This window comes from Cryptotermes secundus, unplaced genomic scaffold (assembly GCF_002891405.2).
Source record: "Cryptotermes secundus unplaced genomic scaffold, Csec_1.0 scaffold196, whole genome shotgun sequence".
In the NCBI taxonomy this organism is placed as follows: domain Eukaryota; kingdom Metazoa; phylum Arthropoda; class Insecta; order Blattodea; family Kalotermitidae; genus Cryptotermes; species Cryptotermes secundus.
In genome coordinates this window covers 38,163-58,293 of record NW_019735556.1, presented here as the reverse complement: position 1 = coordinate 58,293, position 20,131 = coordinate 38,163, and the positions used below count along the sequence as shown (strand labels likewise).

General features: G+C 39.9%; 1 long non-coding RNA gene across 1 annotated transcript; it reads right to left on the bottom strand.

Annotated features, from left to right (window-relative positions):
* Window positions 1–7,737: 7,737 nt before the first annotated feature.
* Window positions 7,738–20,129, bottom strand: LOC117282719. Its single transcript, XR_004513569.1, has 3 exons — window positions 19,807–20,129; window positions 18,225–18,276; window positions 7,738–7,753 (listed from the first exon to the last, which is right to left on the bottom strand). It is a non-coding gene; the product is annotated as an uncharacterized LOC117282719 (long non-coding RNA).
* Between the last annotated feature and the right edge of the window lie 2 nt (window positions 20,130–20,131).

Below are 20,131 nucleotides of genomic sequence, written 5' to 3'. Positions count from 1 at the left end.
AAGAAGAAAGAGACCATTGGAAAAAGAGGATTGTAACTTTTATTTAGGCATTTGCTCAAGAAGGTGAAAGACAATTCACGGTAAAACTTTGATCGGGGTAGCGAGCCGAGATTCGAAAGCAATACCTCTGGAATAATAAATAATAGTACGACGGTGGTGGTCTGGCTGTCTGTTTGCCTTAGAAACATTTATGTTTTGTACTCTGCACCAACTGCATACTGCAGATGTATTGTCAGAATTGTTCCATTCCCTCTCGTAAGCGAAAAATGATTTATGGATGTCAATGCGGAGGCTTAACTGCGTGGACATGAGCCAGAGCAAGTGCTTCTCTGGATGGACGGGAGCGGAGATTCTGCAGTGAAGACAGCTATATGAGTTTAGACTGGAATTCGGGCAATCACATCCCTTTCGTTATGAGATTTTTGCATATACAGGGTGATTCACGAAGTTTTACACCGGCTTATGGTACATATTCCTGGGGTTATTTCCTGCAAAATTTCCTTACAAACTTGTGGTTGATTTTCAATAGTTACGGAGTAACAATAAATTTTCGAAACGCATCATTGTGAATGCAGCGCTATGCTTCCCGCATGGGCGACCTTGCGTTCCAGTCAGCTGTGTCAGTAGTTAAGGCAGACCGGCTGGAATGTTGCGCGATCCTAGGCAGAGCGATCCAATAGTAAATAGGACGTTGTGTTGGTGACTGTGAAGTTAAGATGCCGTACACATTTTCCACTGAGGAATACGCCGATATGGTGTTTGTTTTGGGTGTATGTGATGGAAATGCGAGAGCCGCTGCTGCCGAATATCACCGGCGTTATCCCAATCGCAGGATTCCGAATCCTAAATCCATTAGCAGTACATTCAACACATTAAGACAGACTGGTTCGTATACAATACGAACGAAATCCTCAACATGAATTGTGCGAAGAAGAAAACATTCTCGATGCTGCAGGGCGCAGTCCGCGTGCCAGTACAAGACGTCTAGCTAGGCGGTTCGGTGTTTCTCAGTCCATGGCGTGGAGGACTCTTCATGAGAACGGGCTGCATCCTTATCATTTGCAGCAAGTACTACACGTACAGCCAGGAGACCGTGCTCTTCGTCTGCAGTTCTGCAACTGGTTAAATGGAAATCGGCAGTTGTAGCGCTTGATAATATTCTGCGATGAGGCACAATTTACACGGACGGGGTCAACAAGAGTCACAACTTACACGTTTGGGCAGACAATAATCCCCGTGCCACGATAGAATCGAATTTTCAACACCGATTCAGTGTCAATGTCTGGTGTGGTTTTCTGTATGATCAGCTAATCGGCCCGTTCATTTTTCCTGACCGCTTAACTGGTGAGACTTACCTCCACTTCTTAGAAGAAGAATTACCACAGTAACTTGAAGATGTTCCTCGGGCAACAAGACGCCGGATGTACTTTCAGCATGATGGGGCACCTCCTCACTTCTCCGGCGCAGCAGCAGCTCACTTGGATCGGCATTTCCCACAGCGGTGGATTGGTCGCGGAGCCCGTAACGCCTGGCCTCCCAGGTCGCCAGATCTAACGCCGTTAGATTATTTCATTTGGGGCTGAATGAAGGACATTGTGTACCAGGTAAAGGTACAAACACGTGAAGCGTTGCTTGAACGTATTCTGGATGCGGCGATGGCAATAAGCAACAAACGTGTGGAACTGCGAAATGCTACGAGCGCGGTTCATACGCGTGCGACGCGTTGGGTTGACGTGCAGGGAGACACGTTTGAAAATCTTATGTAAATCCAGTCGTCTTCTAAATACTACAGTTTAAAGGAAACCGATTGATAGAAGGGTGTGATATGCAACCATTGGTATGTTTACAGAATGGGATGCTGAAAATAATGTAATTTTGTAACATAAAATCGATGAAAAATGTTGCACAATACAAAATTAAAAAATCGAAAAAACAATTTGGTTTTAGAATGCTTCTTTCCTATAACATCAACGATTTAAAAAGTGTTTATATTGTATTTCTAATTTGTTTTGACTGAAATTCGAAGAAAAAAAATGTTTCGCCAGTTTTCAAATTACTGTAGCTCTTTAATTATGAGTTGGATACCGTCAGTATATTAAAATTTTTTGTTCCAAATTACCTCAGGAATGCCCTCCCTAAGTGGGGGTAAACTTCGTGAACGTCTTATTATCTACACTTGTAATCTCCGAAAATACCGAACGTATTTAGATTAAATTTAGTATCTGAAATTCAAGTTGAGCCGGGATAGATCAGTTGGTATAGTGATGGGCTTCTGGATGAAAGTCCGGGTTTCGATTCCCGGCATGAGCAAGAATTTTTTCTCTACTCCACAGCGTCCAAACCTACTCTGAGGCCCTTCCAATCTCCTATTCATTGGGTACTAGGAATCAAACAGTTGGCGCACGAAGCTGACCACTCACCTCCATCTAATGCAGAGGTCAATAATGGTGGAGCTATACCTCCACTTCCCCACACGTCTTCATTGTATTGTGATTAAATAATTAAGCATAGGGACAGCTTTAACTTTTTCATTTATCTGGAACTTAACACTACAACTTTATGGATCAATTCAATTTTGGGTGACTAAGGTTATATGGAAAGCAAACTGAACTTAGTCACATATCTTGAAAGACATACCGCATATCCTGGAAGATGTTTGGTGACGTCGCAGAGGAATGTACTGGTTCCGTCTTCAGAGCAGAGAAGTCTGAAGACGGAGGCAGCACGTTCGTTCAGAACGTCGGTAAACACCCAACAGACTAGACAATGTCATGTCCCAGAAGACGGTCCCTCCATAGCTGCTGCAGTCAAAACATCAAATCTCACATAATTTAAATGGATCTGTAATAAAGGGTTCATCATCAGACAATTATGTCTTGATCTCCGTACTAAGAAAGATTTCTATTTGAAATATTTATCGATCCCGTGAATATTAAGCAAAAGCCAAGGAAAATAATTTCTGTCTGTCTACAACAGTAGAAGAAGATCAATTCCATTTACATTATGATCATCATCTTCATATAATGTTTCATCTGTTCAATCTTCTTGGAAAGTACCAATTTCATTTACATAAGTGAAAACAATTAATATGTTCGAAAAATATGTGTACACCACTGAGTCAGATATTTTTCCACCCACTTTCTTTGTTACCAAGAAATATAATTTACCCGTCACGGATTTCCAAATAAATAATCATGCTTTAACCATTCTCCGGTACGAGCAACATAACCTCAGTTTTCAATATTACTAATAAAAAAACCAGCTTCCATATCCGATACTGAGCCAGTTCTAGCCAGTCATATCACTACATTCTTTCTTCATAAGATAATTTTTTACGTAATTCTTCAATTGTCATAAATGAAGTGATATTTCTTTTTAGAAAGCTCCACAAAATTTCTACACACATTTCTTATTTCCCTCGTCAACACTGCATATTCGAAACAACAGAAAACTCTGCAATTAACTACCACATTCCTTATGAGCTGTATAAATGACGAAGTCTATATATGGCTATTCCCCTTAAGACTTTGTTTTCAAATGACTCTAACGCCTATTTCTCCATCAAGGCAAAAGACTATGGAATACAGCAATTACCAAATTGTTATATACACTTAATATTTAGTTAAGATTGTTGAGTTTCTGGACTCTGTCCATAGTCTAGCATTCCGAAACAACACAATCTGCCGGAAAATGGATCTGTTGCCGTCCTCAGGTGAAATTTTTTGGACGCACGTCCGTTAGAAAGCGTCATCTCAACCACCGGACAACTTACGTCAGTCACTTATATCTAGAATCGGGTTTTGCCAAAGGAGTGACTGAGATTATAACTTCCTAACGGACCCAAGAGAAGGTGTCTTGCCCCATACATTCATCTGAGGGTGCAAATAGACACAATTCCCGAAATGCTATGTTCTTTCAGATGCTTGAAGATTGCCAAAGTGTGATACACCATCAACAGAATCCTTTAGAAATAAGTTACACTTTAGCTACTAGGTTTTTATACTTTTTCCATAGTCCGGAAATCTACGAGGACACGACGTTTCGGAAACTGAATCTGTTTCCGAAACGTTGTGTCCTCTATTACCTAGATTTCCGGACGATGGAAGAAGTCCAAAAACCCAGTAATTCTGTATGTCATCCACCATCGTCAGAACCCTTTGGAATCCACTTAAACTTTAGTGTCTGGAAAGCAGGCGATAGGTCGCATGCTTTGTGGGACTGTGGAATGACAGGTCAACTGATGAAGGACTTTGATGCCGCCTGAACGGCGCTGGATACACTGAGTGTCAACACGCCAGCAAGAAATCCTATTCATCTTAATCATGAAATTTGTAGGGTTTTGTCGTTAAAGTGTATTTCTACGAACCCGAGAAGCCTTGGTCTCTTTATCGACTTTTTGGTCGTCGATTGCTTCATCAGTAACAGAATTCCTGAAGAGTAGCCCACTGAATGGACTGCACGGCGGTATATCCCAGAAGATAGTACCGTTCATAACTACCGACGTGAGTACCTCGACTCCAACAACGGCATTCCTGTTCTCGCTGGTGATTTCTTTCCATTATTTGCAAACGTACTTTATAATTTTCGTGTTATCTCTGTGTTTCTTCAATTTATAGCAGTAATTCAGTCTTTCTCTGATGTCTGCATTTCTTTCGTGACTTAATTTAGGGAATACTGGCATATTAGTGCTCTTGTGACGGGCTGAACCCCCGTCCAAGGAGTCCTACCGACTGTGTAAAATATCAAGAAAATGAAAAAAAAAAACCAATGCCTAACAACGGGCTGTAGAGCCATAGACAGATAGCATATTAGTGAACGGGGTTTTGTCAAACACAACTGCTACGATTTCGATAACTGTGCACATACTCTTGCTTATGCGACATGTTTCGTGGATTTTGGTCACAATTAGTAAACCCCCGTAGCGATCTTAAAAACGCCTTTGTGTTATCTATAATTTCTGGCGTTCTTTTCGATTAAAATTAAAATTCCACTACCATAATTAACTGTTAATTTGGTATGATGTGTTGAAGTATTTTTTTTAGCAAATGATATTTGTTTGAAAACTTAAAATTTATGCATAAACTAATTACGAACTAACGCAATTTCTAGTAGTGTGTTCTCTTCCATAGTATATTCAATCGTTGTATAGGAATGACTCGGTCGTGTGATCTTCGTTTTTAAAGTCACAATACATCACATAAAGGTAAGGTCAGCACTGGTGATGCTAACTTTATTTTGAGATAAATGCTCACTTTATCCCAACCTCTCTCTGCCTCAAGAATTATATTTCAGTTGAGTTGACCGTCTTACAATAATTGTCTTGATTCACTCTTGCATAATTGGGACTAACAAGATAAGAACAGCCAAGTCTAAATGATGCTAAGTGACAGCTGCATTACGTGAGATGTGACTTCAGACTGTTTTCCCACTCCAGCTTACGGAAATAAACCGCGGGCGACCATAACAAGAGGCCTGCCTTCATATCACCAAACAACATGATTAGCTCAAACGTCTTACATTCGGGTCTTAAAATAGCTAGCCAGACTGTAATTCGAATAACGCTGTTCCGTTATGACATATTTGGCCGCGCCATAGCTCAAGCGGTTAGTCTCTGGCTTCCCACCGCGGCGGCCCGGGTTCGATCCCGGGTCTGGTCAAGTGGGATTTCTGGTGGACAAAGTGGCGCTGGTGCAGGTTTTCTCCGAGTACTTCGGTTTCCCCTGCCAATCTTCATTCCACCAATTGCTCCACAATCACCCTCACCTATCATCTGGGGCTGGTACAATAGGCCAGAAGTGGCCGCAGTACAAGGGACTTAGTCGCACCCCACTAGCAATAAAAAAATGACATATTTCATCTCATACGGGTCTGAAACACCTGATCTGCCATCCTTGGGGAATACCTTGGAATGAGGGCATCTTAGAAAAAACTTAAACCTAATAGAGAGGAAGTATTAGCAGGATGGAGAAAATTACACAGTGGGGAGCATAATTTACATGCTTCAATAAACATTATTAGGTTGATCAACAGGAAGGATTCCGAGGTTAATGTTAACGAGACAGAGTAATAATAGGATTGAGAAAATTACATAGTAAGGAGCTTCATAATTTACATGTTTCAATTATTAGGTTGAGCAACAGGAAGAGTGGGGGCACGCGGTAGCGTAGTTGGTTCAGGCACTATGTTACAAGATGGAAGGTAGCAGTTTCGAGTCCCGATGAGAATTTTTCAATTTACCTAATCCTTCCAGCAGCACTATGGCCCTGGGATCGACTCAGCCTCTAACAGTAATGAGTACCAGGAATCTTCCTGGTGATAAAGAGCGGCCGGCGCGTAAGGCTGACAATTTTACCGCCATCTGTGAGCCGATTTTCTAGAGAAAATGTGGGGGTCTCGACGTCTCACAACCTTATGGGCCTCCACGGCCTGGTACAACAGGAAGGGTCCCGAGGTTAATGTTAACGAGCGAGAGTAATAGGAGGGTTGAGAAAATTACACAGTAAGGAGCTTCGTAATTAACATAATTCATGAAATATTATTAAGCTGATTAAACATGTGAAATGGAACCCCTGAACAAGATGTCTTCTAGTCCGTCCGACGGTAGGGTAAAAGGGAAGACCAGATCGGAATTGGGACCAGATTACAACGAGATACAAAGAGATTACAACGAGCCGAGATACAAAGTGATACAAAGAGATTGCAATGAGCCGAGATTAGCGATGTAAGAAGCGTTGTAACATTGGAGAGGAAACGTCTAAATGATGTTATAAGTTGATAATAATTGTACTTGTGAGTGTAAAAGTGGCTGTCCAATAAATATTAGTTCAAAACCGAGAACCCACACAATTTCTTGTCGCCTTGTCTAGCAAACACGCGACAATATTATGCAAAAGTATACATACAAATGACTACACGCATTCACATGTTTGTCTATATATTATCTCAAACCCAAAACGACGTCGCTACTTCTATGACCGGGTGACACAATATTTTTAATTTCGTTTGTTACCACAGTTCACGTTTTAGACATTATCCACCATCCTGCTTTTTTTCCCGGAGAGAGGAGCTGGAACTAACTCTATCGATTGGGCCCAACTGCATAGTCTTTTACCTGAGGGCGAAGACAGAGCCCATTCTGCGAAACGTTTTTCTTAAACAAAGGAGGAAAATGGATAATGCCCAAACGACAATAATTTTAATAATATGTCATGGTCACAAACTTTAGAGATTTCGTTTCTTACAGTTTATTACTGTTTCTTTTTATAAGAATTTCAGTGGATTATGGAAAATTGTTTGGGAATTTCGTTTGATTAAGCGTGATGAAGTTTTGAGCAAGTTGAGCTATTGTTACTTCGGGGGATAAACCTATCTAATTGGAGTTCCAATGCGGCTGGATGAGAACTTTATAAAAGAAGAAATAAGAAAATTAAAAAATGTATCCCACATTGTGATATGCTCAAGTTCAAGTTTTAACTATTATACTATTTGCTGCAGAAATCATTTTAAGAGAACTAAGCAATAATATTAACATATTTCAATGTGATCCATTGTCCTGTACTATCATCGTCGAGAACCCCTGTATCTGGTCGGGTAATTCTGGCTGAGGATCTATTGAAATTGGCTGGTTATGGCAAAACTCAACTGTTATAGATGACAGTTCTACGCCACGAAGTTGTTTAAAACGAATGTTAGGTTAAGATACTCTTTGTAACTTACCACATCTCCATCGTCGGTATTCACCAGATGAATATATCTGTGAATAAATAAATAAATAAATAAATATAATCATAATGATAATTTCTCTGTTTTAACGTGATAAATCAATAGCTACAGGAGCCAGTCGCATAAGAAGTGAACTCAAATAAAAGAGCAATATATACATGGAGGACAAAACAATTCACAGCCTATAAGTAAAATATTTTAGTAAATATCAAATACACGATAAGCATTTTCATAATATTATAATTTCGTAGTAGTACTGAATATAACAAAAATGGGACGTTCCGAGTAACCATACTAATCGAAATATTAACGTTAAGAATATGTTTCGTGGAATGGAACACACTAATATATTCAGGTACAGAAGTGAGTTTAAGAAACCCTTCTCCTGGGACGTGACGCCTTAGGGGGGCCATACACGTCTGAGTCGGGCTCGAGAGTCCGACTCGGCTCGGGTTCCAATGAGCCAAACTCGTCCGTGTGTGGGTCCCCACGCTCATACGTGTGTGGTGAAATTAATCCGAGCCCGGCTCCTCGACGAGCCAGACTCGTACGTGTATTGGCCGCATTATAGTCCTGTAGAAGTTCGCCAACATTTTGGAGGAAGGTACTGCTTCCATCTTCGGAATCAAAGAGTAAGCAAAGCAAGTATCTAGCATTAAGCACTTGAGAAGCCTTCCTCGCCGACACCTCATTTAACCCACTAAACGTTATTTAATTTCTACCGGACGATACGGTATCACATCCCATAAGTTACAGTCACTACTGTGGGAACCCCAACTCCAACACAATTTGATTACATTTTATTAACATTTTTGTATGTGCATAGCTAATTCACACAATATAGGATTCTTGTACGTTACACATAGCGGGGCATCGTACTTCTAGAACTACTACTGTTAAGGTGACTAATTTAAGACTAATGAGTTAGGAGAGACACATAACACCCGTGGAATAGTGGTAAGTTTTTATAGAAATTTGATCAAAAATATCAAGGGAAAAGACAGTTTTGAGACTGCACCGTGGAGACAAGAGACAAGTATGGTCTGGATTCAGCTGGCACAAAATGGGGTCCCAATGGCTAGCTTCTCTGTTGGCGACAATGAAACTGAAATTTTAATGTCTTTAAATACTGAAACTTTTTTGCTTAAGAGAGATCCAGTAACAAGTGTGTACACATTTACAGGCCTGTGACGCCAATCAACGAATAAGTTAAGTGAAGTTGCCCCTGTGTTTAATTATTTAAGCACCATGCCATGAAGACGTATGGGGGGAGGGAATATAGCTCCACTATTCTTGACCTCGGCACTAGACTTCTGCCAGTAATCAGCTTCGCACCTCGGCCAAGTGTCCTCGGTACACATTGACTAGAAAGTTGAGTGGGCTCCAGAGCGGGCCTGAACGCTGTGGAGTAGATAAAACTTTGTTGGCCCTGCCAGGAATCGAACCCGAGCCATCCGGCCCAAAGCCCGTTGCTATCAGTAACAAACTAGAAGACTAATATTGTACATTCATGCTAAAGTGTCAATTTGAAATCTGAACAAAAAAATTATCACGTTACAAATTTGTATATTGAAATTTGAGCCAAATTGGCTCGTCCTCACTTTTCATTTCTCCGTTTCTCTTCCCAATGTTCTTACATTCCTGTCAATCACAGTGTAACAGAATGGTTTCTATCTTGTGGGATACAACGTCGTGTAGTCGGCTGACACAGTGTTATATCATATACGATAGAGAGCTTCATAGCAACCGCTATAATAACCTCAAATTCACATAAGAAGACGATGTTTCACTAGTCAATGAAATTGTATTCTCATTTAAATAACGTAATTATTTTAAATTGCATGATAAGTGCCCGTTCATATAAATATGTAGTAAAAAAACTGTGAGCGTTGCAACTTTATGACTCCATTTTTCTTATCAGCGGAATTGGTTTAGTCAAAGACAATTTTTTACTTTTACATGTTGTTTTCTGTAACTCCATTTTCTCAGTGTTAATGCAGTAGTCTCTTCCAACGTAGTTTCCAGTGTTTAGATGTGCAGTGTTTGCATATGGATATCGGTTGAATGTCTCCGTGGACATAAGTCAACAGCGTGTTCCGTCGCTCCAGACTGTTCCTAGCCCTCCGCTGGTCTAAAGTTCACGGACTTCAGTAAAAGTAATGTCATTATAACTGTAGCAGATACGTGAATCCAGTTCTATTTTAAATTCAGTGTCACTGACTCATACAAACGTGTTTCTGGACTGCTGTTACGTTCACACGTTCGACTTAGATATATAGGGCGCGCATATATTAAATTATTGTTACTATACACTTTATATTTAGGCGACGGGACTTCGTTTCAGGACGGAAAGTGCCGTACTTAACATCAAATAAAGAGCATGGGGTAAAAGATAGTGCTGTAATAATAGTATAGAAAAGAAGTTATAGAAGGACTTTTAAGTTTTTATTAATTCCAGAAGTGTATAATTGAACTCTGTCTCTTCTTGTGTTATGTTACTAGTCAAAGAATCCAAACATGCACGTCACACCCAGAGACAAATTCAGTCCATCAAGGTAAGAAAAATGTTTATCTATCTATCTATCTATGGCTCTATAGCCCTTTATTGGGCCATGGTCGCTTTTTCACTTTCTTGATCTTTTACACGGTCAGTAGGATTCCTTGGACGGGGGATCGGCTCGTCGCAAGGCCGCTACCTGCACATAGGACATCACATACAGAATAAATGTACAGATACATCCATGCCTCAAATTGAATTCGAACCCAAGATTCCAGCGTTTGAGCGGGCGAAGCCAGTTCGTGCCTTAGACCGTGCGCCCACTGTGATCGGCATAAACGGTTGGCTATAGAATAATAAATTTATGTGGGGTATAATGTATAACAGTATGGATTGTGAATGTTCACTTTTTATACACATGGCGAAAATATGGAAGGAAATATCAACGTAATAAAATATATTCCAGGAAATTAATTTATTTTAAGATACAAGTCAGTTCTTTCTGTGCTCAATTGAGTAACCCCATACGAAAGCGTATGGGGGAGCGGAATTATAGCTCCATGCACTTTTAATATCAGCATCAGATGGTGGTCAGTGTTTAGATTCCCGCCCGCTCGCTGAGAAAGAACTCAGAACACACATTAGACTGAAGGCCGGCTCGGTGCAAGGGCCGTTCTGGATGTTGTGGAAGAGAGAAGAATCTCTTCATCCTGTAGGGAATCGAACCCTGATCTCTCGCTCTTCTAACCCGCAGACTAGCCGCCATACCAGCGGAGCTATATACATTACTTCCTTCATCATGGTAACTCTAAGAGACGAGTAATTAACTATAGTAATATTCGAATCTACATATATTCAAGAATTAAAATATAAATATAAAAACAAATTAATTTATTTTTAAAATATTCCTCTAAGATGTAATTAATAGGAGCATTCTCGTATATATTCGGTATATTATATAATATATATAATTAAAATAATATTTCATAAGAATTTGGAAGTATTTTTACAGAATCAAACCGTGTGACTGAATTACGGTGAAATTAATTAGCGATTTCAATGTTGCTCTTAAAATCAGTTGATAGAATGGTGCATTAAGTGTTCAGAACATAGTAAATTATATTGCAGGTTTTTATTTTTAATTACCTCGCAAGTATGAAATCATATTTCCATTTCTGGTATTTCACACTGGACTGCTTATATTTTTGTACGAGGTGACTGTGAAAACAATTCATGATTCGATAAGCCTCTTAAAAAAGTTAAAATTTTACCTTAATAGTTACACCGAGGAACAAGTTTATGGTAACACGAAAGAAAACCAACCTGCTAAATCAGTTCTGATACGCCGATTGCAATTAATTCAACCTTAGACACCTTAGTGCAAATGCCGACATTTGGGTGCACTGATGAAGTGCCATAATTTATAATTTATTTTAAGTTGAGTCAATTTAGAAACGGCACCAAGCGGCATCTCTGCACTCGAATAATTCTACAAGATGGATGAAGACAATAACCATCGCGTCAAAGAAGTGTTCGAAGTGCAAATTAAAGTAATTGCATCTCTCAAATTCATTCTTCTACAAGTTTCTTTCTTCTTTGATCGAAAAGATGATCTGCTGTAAATGCAGACATTTTGTTGCAAATTACATAACAATGCAAATGCCATACTGCATAAAACAATAAATTTCACTTATTCATTTTTATGACTTATTTGTTTAGCGATGCCGCCAGTAGCTCGGACTCTATACAGCGTCGAATGGTAGGATGAGTAGTGAATAATGTATTGCATGGATTGTACAGAAAACGGTCGTTGTCTAATTGAGGTATGTTCTATTATCCTAACACTTGCCTGGATGGGTTTGAAGAAAATCATCAAAACTTTATTCACGATACACGACCATTAAAATATGAAACCTCCAAAACACGAAACTGGAGAGCAGGAGAGCAGGAGAGCATGAGGACATGAGAGCAGGAATGCAGGAGAGCATGAGAGCAGGAGTGCAGGAGAGTACTATGATAGCAAGAGAGCAGGAGTGCAGGGCTGTAACGGTCGGTGTAATAGGTTACCTCGTTGATGAACTTAACGAAGAGGTATAAGAATGATGCTGAATTAACCCACGAATTTCTACCGCAGAGTCCCATGTGAATTTATTCATTCACAAACTAGATTAACTGAAACCGCCACTGTGTGTATTCATATGAACTATTTCAGTATTTTTACGGGAAGACCATTTTGTCGAGTGGTTAGTAATCCAGCTTCCTATTCCGAAGGTCGCGGATTCAAATTTCTGCCTACATGCCGGCAATTTTGACTAATATATTTGTTGCCTTCCTCAGTCCCTCCAGATAAATTTCTGTACAGGACCTCAAACTACACTATGACAGCTTCTTTCCACATCCTTTCCAATTCATTATTCATTCGACACTATATAGTCAGAGCTACTGAAAAATGGCGCCCAATAAACCATAAATAAGTAAACAGAAATTATCTCAGTCAATATTGCGACGGCTTACGGACTGGACGGCCGGGGTTATATTCCCGGCAGGGACAAAATATCTTTGTCTACTCCACAGCTTCCATGCCGGCTGTGGGGCACAACCAGTCTTTATCCGTTGGAAATTAGGGTTCTTTCGTCCGATGTAAAGCGGCCGGGGCGTGAAGCTGACCACTCACTTCCATCTAGTGCCCAGGTCAAGAATACTGGAGTTATATTTCCACTCCCTCAGACATTTTCATGGCGTAGTGCTTAATTAATTAGACACAGGCAGAATTTTACCTTGATACCGCTAATGAAGAAACGGAATGTATGTGTAGCTTCCTTCCTGTTTTATCCCTCAGACGCGCGCACTTGTCTGTTTTCTCAACTCTCAAAAAAAAACAGACCATTTAAAAATAGTTTGAAATAATTCTTAAAGGTGAGACCGCTCCGTGTAAGCACGAAAAGTGTTCGTCCGCGCAAACAATTGGATCGGGTTTCGAGTCGAACTCAGGATACCGATATCTGTCTTCCTTTTTCTGTGTAAGTAGCGGCTTTGCGACGGACTGATCCCCCGTCCAAGGAGACCTACCACATATCTATGAGATTCCTAATTTCAGCATTAATTCTGAACGGGAATAAGCATCCATAAAGGTATAAGAACACTTGAAGAAAGTCTTCTTTTGCCTCTAAATTCATCTTCGAATTAATTTGACTGCGCATTTTAAGCCGCGTCTGCAACTACTTGTGTCAGCCCTAACAGAATGCAGCAGAACCTATCGTTCTTCTGTATATCAGTAAAGTTTACATGGCAGTAACATGTTTACGGGGGCCGCGCCATAGCTCAAGCGGTTATTCACTGGCTTCCCACTGCGGCGGCCCGGGTTCGATCCCGGGTCTGGTCAAGTGGGATTTGTGGTGGACAAAGTGGCGTTGGGGCAGGTTTTATCAGAGTACTTCGGTTCCCCCTGCCAATCTTCATTCCACCAATTGCTCCGCAAGTGGCCGCAATACAAGGGACTTAGCCCCACCCCACTAGCATTAAAAAGAAGTACTCAATTGAACCCGATGGAAAATTAACTAGTACATCGTACAGCTAGAAGTTATAATTGCTTACTCTGTTACTTAACCTCGTAGTTTAAAGTGCATGGACTCATATCAGGTTTAACTGGGAGATCAACAAACAGTAGGCGTTATGTACAGGCCCCATATAGACATACTGAAAAATTATATTATTCCTCAGCTTGAGAGACGTGGTAATATAATTCCCAGAAAGAGAAGATATCCGATTTTGATGACGTTTTACTATAATAAGAAGGTGCCAAGTTTTCTAGTAGAAAATGATCTAACCTTCTTGTATTTTCATTGAAGATTATTCCTGTAAATGATATCTAAAAGTTATAGGATTTTAGATTATCAAAGTGGTGGTTAAGAAGCATTATATCGTCTGGGATATAAGACCATGTAGTCCGCTAAAAATCACCCTTTGCTTGCTGTCTCTTCCACACTGGTATGTTACATGACTTACTTTCTTTAGCCTTGAAGATGAAGGCGACATGTTCGTTCGAAAACCCCGTTTGCTTTCGAAGGACTACATGATGTTTTATTTCATAATATAGAACTCTTTACATCCAAAGTTTATCGACAAAAGTAAGCCTCTTTTACGGTACGTTTGTTTTTAATTCGAGAAGTAACTAGAAACTAATCCCATGTACTTGAGACGCTCATAGTCCTCAAATGGTAAAAAAAAATCCAAATATTTTTAGAATTCAAAAATTAATTTCTGTTTTTACAACAGCCCATATTGATCGTTTTACCGCAAAGGTGAAATGAGGTGGGAGATGAAGATATCGGTGCTACAGATCACCTTTCTTATATTTTCATAACAGACGAAGGCCTACACAAGCGATTACACACGATTGCTTTTATTTTATTGCTAGTGGGGTGGGACTAAGTCCCTTGTACTGCGGCCATTTCTGGCCTATTGTACGAGCCTCAGATGATAGGTGAGGGTGATTGTGGAGCATTTGGTGGAATGAAGATTGACAGGGGAAACCGAAGTACTCGGAGAAAACCTGTCCCAGCGCCACTTTGTCCACTACAAACCCCACTTGACTAGACCCGGGATCGAACCCGGGCCGCCACGATGGGAAGCCAGCGACTAACCGCTTGAGCTATGGCACGGCCTCTCATACGATTGTTTACAAATGTTACTCTGCAGGGGCCCTGTTTTCCTGACTCGAGCACGTGAACGTCGGAAAATGCCTGAAATTAGCCTATCACCGCTCCCTTCCACAGCGCTTCTATATCATTATTTAGTCTCGTCCTGTCATTCTATGCTGTGTAGACTGAGTTATTTGCAACATCGTTAAATAAACAAAAAATATCAGTAATTATTTTCAAGTTGCCAAAATCGTATCTCTCGAACCTATACCCAGTATCAGTAGAAAGCGTAGTAGCGTGACGTCACTGGTGACAATTATCGAAGAATAAGCTGTCACCCTACACACGGGGCGTCGTCAGTAATTAGTGTGCCTTCATGCACAGCTATCGGCTCAATGACGCCTACACTCCACCCGTATTACCAACGTCTCATTGCATTACTGTCTGTTAGAGCGTCTTCTTCACGTTCAGGAACTGCTTCTACATCACGCGTCACTGTGTCGACTCGACCTGAGTGCAGGGTGCTGAATACTCAGTTCCAAAACGTCGTATCGTGGACTGGTACCCAGTTTATGGCACAATCCCTACTTTGGCCAAATAGAGAGTGATTCTAAATTATTGTCGGTATTTTCATGGCCAATAATTTTCAAAATGAAAAAAAAATAAAATAAAACCGCTTATGAAACATGAAAGTGTAACTCAAAAAGTTTTGTTGCGCATAGAACTAAACTTAGAGAATGCTAAACAACTTCAACATGCTCATATTTTTTGTCATGTAAGATGTCCAATCGGTATTTACTTTCCCTCCAAGTATCCCAGCACTTCCGGTGTAACTGTTTCGATCGTACCAACAATTCCGAGCTACAGTTTATCGAACTGTCATCATCACGCACAACCCATCCCCCAGGAAAATGTATATCGAGAAATTCGCGGAAAACATGAGGCCAAATAAAACTGAGTTACAGTGCTAAACACAGACTGATGTAGCAAGCGCACAACCCGGGGCTTCCCCTCTCGTCACTCGTTATGCGAAACGTCGCTCGTTAAGCGAGTAATTTCTTTACAATTTGTTTTGTTCGTTATGCGAATTACTCGTTATGAGAGGCGCTCGTTAAGCGAGGTTACACTGTACATTTTCATATTCCCTAAGCAGTTTTATTTTGTTTCTTCTGGTTTAAGAATTAAGGCCACGAAAACCCCGACAATAATTTAGAATCACTTTGTATGACACCTACTTATTTGCTACCAAAATATCTCCAGAAAACCGAATGCAGTCTACTGTAATCGTCACGCTGGTTCTATTCAGCCAGTTATTTTAGTGAGCGTTACCTTCGAAAATGCTTTATTATTGATTTCGTATTCCAAAATTATTTAAGAAATCTCTAGTTCTCTATAGTAATCCATCGATGAACGCTGGGATAAAATTCCCAGAAAAGATCGCGTACTGCAAGACCAAAACCTTATGGGATACTGAGGGTTAGAGGAACAGCGGTCGCCGTTAGCATAAATTTAAGAAAATCTAAATTGTCTGTTCCTTCACTAAACACAAAAAACAGTAAGTAAACATAGGTTTACAAATAAATTACTATTATAACATGAAGAAATGTAAAATTATCATCTGCAAAATATAAAAATGGTTAGAACATAATTACAACCCTGCTTCCAGAAAATATTTATCTCTTGGGACAAATCACCGATTTTTCATGCGTGTACACAAATGCGAATCGCGTATGTGTGAAATCAAATGCCCTCATAGAACATTGGCTACAAATGGAATAACGTGAAATAAGCGACTGGCAAACCAGCAGTTGGTGACAGATTGATATATTTGTAAACTGGCCAAGAAATTAAGAGTTATAGGATTTTTTAATTTAATTATTTAAAATTCGAATATGGATTATATTCGAGAGCTCGTTATTTTTCGAACATATATATTTTAATTAATTCTTTACACACAACTAACTAGATTTCTTCTCTTAAATATTTAATACTTTATTAATAATATTATAACGGATTTGATCAACGCCTTGTCAGGCAACAACCCTGTAAACACGGGCCAGCACGCAACAACAGAGGAAGCTGTGTTTTCTGTAGATCCGACCGACGCATTAATAGATTGGCTGGATAGCGATCACGTGATATTATTTTCTATAGGTCCATGTCTGTTCCGCGGCTATATAAGTAAAAGTGATAGAATTCATTCAAGGCAGTTACGAGTCAGGCATAAGCAGGAGGAATGAGGCAGTTACGAGTTACGAGTCAGTCGTAAGCTGGAGAAGTGTGTACAGAAGAATTTTTAGTTCCGAGGTTCCGGAGTGATTGAAGACAAAATAGAAAACTTCATACTGATTTGAAGTACTAATTTCTGTGTTGAGATCCGTTGCTAGGAGACGACTAGTGGAAACTAAGAATCGTAGTGCGTGTGCAAATGCGGACTGGAAATTATGTATATAGCGATAGCACTATAATTACGTACGTGTAATTACCGGTGGTGCGTATCAGGAGTAAATAAACCCCTTCTTTGAATCCAGAACACGCGTTATTAGTCACGGATACAAGTGACAATATCTTTTGTGACTGATACTATCAATGAAAACAAAATCTTATGCAATATATTTACAGTCGAATCCACACATTTCTCATCTTTGGCAAATTAAATGAACAGAAAAGAAATAAGAAATGTTTTTATAAAAAAGAAAGCTTGGCACAAAAATTGTTAAAGACAACAACAATCGCTTTGTTTCTTCTTGTTGTTGCTGGCTTGACTGAAAAACGAGCTAAGTGGAACAATTCATTCTATACTTAAAAAATATACGATAAGTTGTTTACACCATTGCAGCCCATAAATAAATGAAAGAGACACGGAACTGAAACTTTCAGTAGTAATAAATATTAGTGGGACAAAGAAGGCCTGACAGAACGCTCCTTCCCTAGAGAACATACATGTAGCAATCTGAAAACCTCGCCCCCAAAAAATAGAACTGTATGCTGGTATAGTAGAGAAGAAACATTTCAGGAAGACCATGACAAAATGGAAATATATCTGCTTTTTGATGCCTTTAACAGGTCAACTAATCATAATGTCTGAAAGGGCCACATGACTATTAAGATACACCAGCGTTAAATCCCGCTGAAATTCAACAGGAAATAATTTATTTCATCTTCATCCTTCATCCCACTCTATTCAATCTTTCACACCTTTCTTACATTTATCTCGTTCCCTCCTTTCTCTGTTAAATTATAGTAATATCATTCAGATGGCACGGGTCTGTAAATGGAACTGCCACTAATGTTGAATATATGAAAAATACTACGGTCTCCAATATCTATATATGCTCTTAGTAGCCAAACATACGTATGTTTACCTGCCTGTGTGGCACGCCCTGGTCCTGCCAAACGCGGCGCCGCAGGAACAAACTGTAAACAGAACTTCTTCTTAGAAAGACAACTCCACGAAATTGTTAATTTTTCTGTTGATTGTATTGTGTAGAGTTCAAGTCAGTTCCTTTCCCCATTTCTTTTTGTCCATAGAAAAGACACTGGGGCCGCAAGGACGTCAAATGTATAACCTCCGTACATTTAATAGCAACCATAGTAACAAATTTATATATACATATTTAATTTTTGAATGACGTATTTTTGTTTGTACTTGTTTTAAGATAACTTTGTTGTGTGTTCGAATAACCATAAATAGAAAAGTAATACTGTATATATGTCAAGTTCCAAAGACAGATAGGTCATTTAAGACGGCGAGTACCATGCTCTTTATAAGGCCTGCCGCTCAAGAATTGTGTTCTGAAAGTCGTAGAAATGTCACGAGTGACAATAACCCGACTTGTTTCGGCTGTTCAAAAGTCATCATCGGGAGTCTTATTTTTGGCTAGTACTTTTAATATAATCACTCAAGATTCTTACAAGATGATCTGTTTTTACTAAATCCAGGCCGCGCCATAGCTCAAGCGGTTAGTCGCTGGCGTCGCTGGCTTTCCACCGCGGCGGCCCGGGTCAAGTGGGATTTGTGGTGGACAAAATGGAGCTGGGGCAGGATTTCTCCGAGTACTTCGGTTTCCCCTGCCAATCTTCATTCCACCAATTGCTCCACAATCACCCTCACCTATCATCTGGGGCTGGTACAATAGGCCAGAAGTGGCCGCAGTACAAGGGACTTAGTCCCACCCCACTAGCAATAAAGAAAAATTATACTAAATTCTAATATGATTCGTACAAGCAAAATACGTATGGCACAAATTATAGGATAGCTCTGCACGTATAGTGATTAGACAACGAGGTAGACGACCGAGGAGGTGGGATTCGATTCCTGGTATAGGTAACTTCCAGACCGGATATGGGGGCCCACCCAACCTCCTATAAACTGGATAGCGAAAGTCGTTTCTCAGGGGCTAAAGCGGCAGGGGCGTGAAGCTCACCACTCACCTCCGTTTATTACCAAGGTTATGAATGGTAGAGCTGTTCCTCCACTCCCCCATGCATCTTGAGGCAAGGCCCTTAATTGATTGAGCCCGTTGTTAAAGTTACATTTACCTTACTTTACCTTAATACAACAACAGAATTTTCTAAAATACTGTAGAGGCTGTTCTCCACCAGTACACCACATATGTAATGGCCGAACATCCGTTCGTTCGTCCGCCTGTCCCAACCTATTTCTCTCAAATACAACACCACAGATAGATAATTGTAAACAAGAAAAATGTCCATCTTGGAGAGACGACCATGAGAAAATAACTTATGTTTCTATTTCGAAAATTAGGAAGCAATATTTTAAAGTGCTAATTTTGCTAATTTGGAATTCATTATTTATTCCTTTCAATTTAAGCTTAATAAAAACCGAAGAACACTAGTAATCATTTTTGTACTAAATTTTTGAGAGTGTCCTCTCCCATCTTTATACATTTAAAATAAACATACGTAAATATACTAAAGCCTTACCTTTTACATATAATAAGAAATGTAAATATATTGATCCGTCTTCAGAAATTTGGCACGTGAATTACGAAATTTTGAGAACCACTAGTTCAGGTCACACGATGCCATATAAACACATCGCAGAAGCAACAGACACGAAATGTCTCTAAGAGTGGGCAATAACGTCAATTTTACGACCGTCAACAAATAACTCCGTCAAGTGCAATACATTGTAAACCAGCAGGCAACTTCCATTCGGTAAATTTCAATAACGGTTAACATTTTTCGACGGATTAAAAGAGGTAGAGACGATAAAAAATATCCTCGCCAGACGCCAGCCGTCGGAACC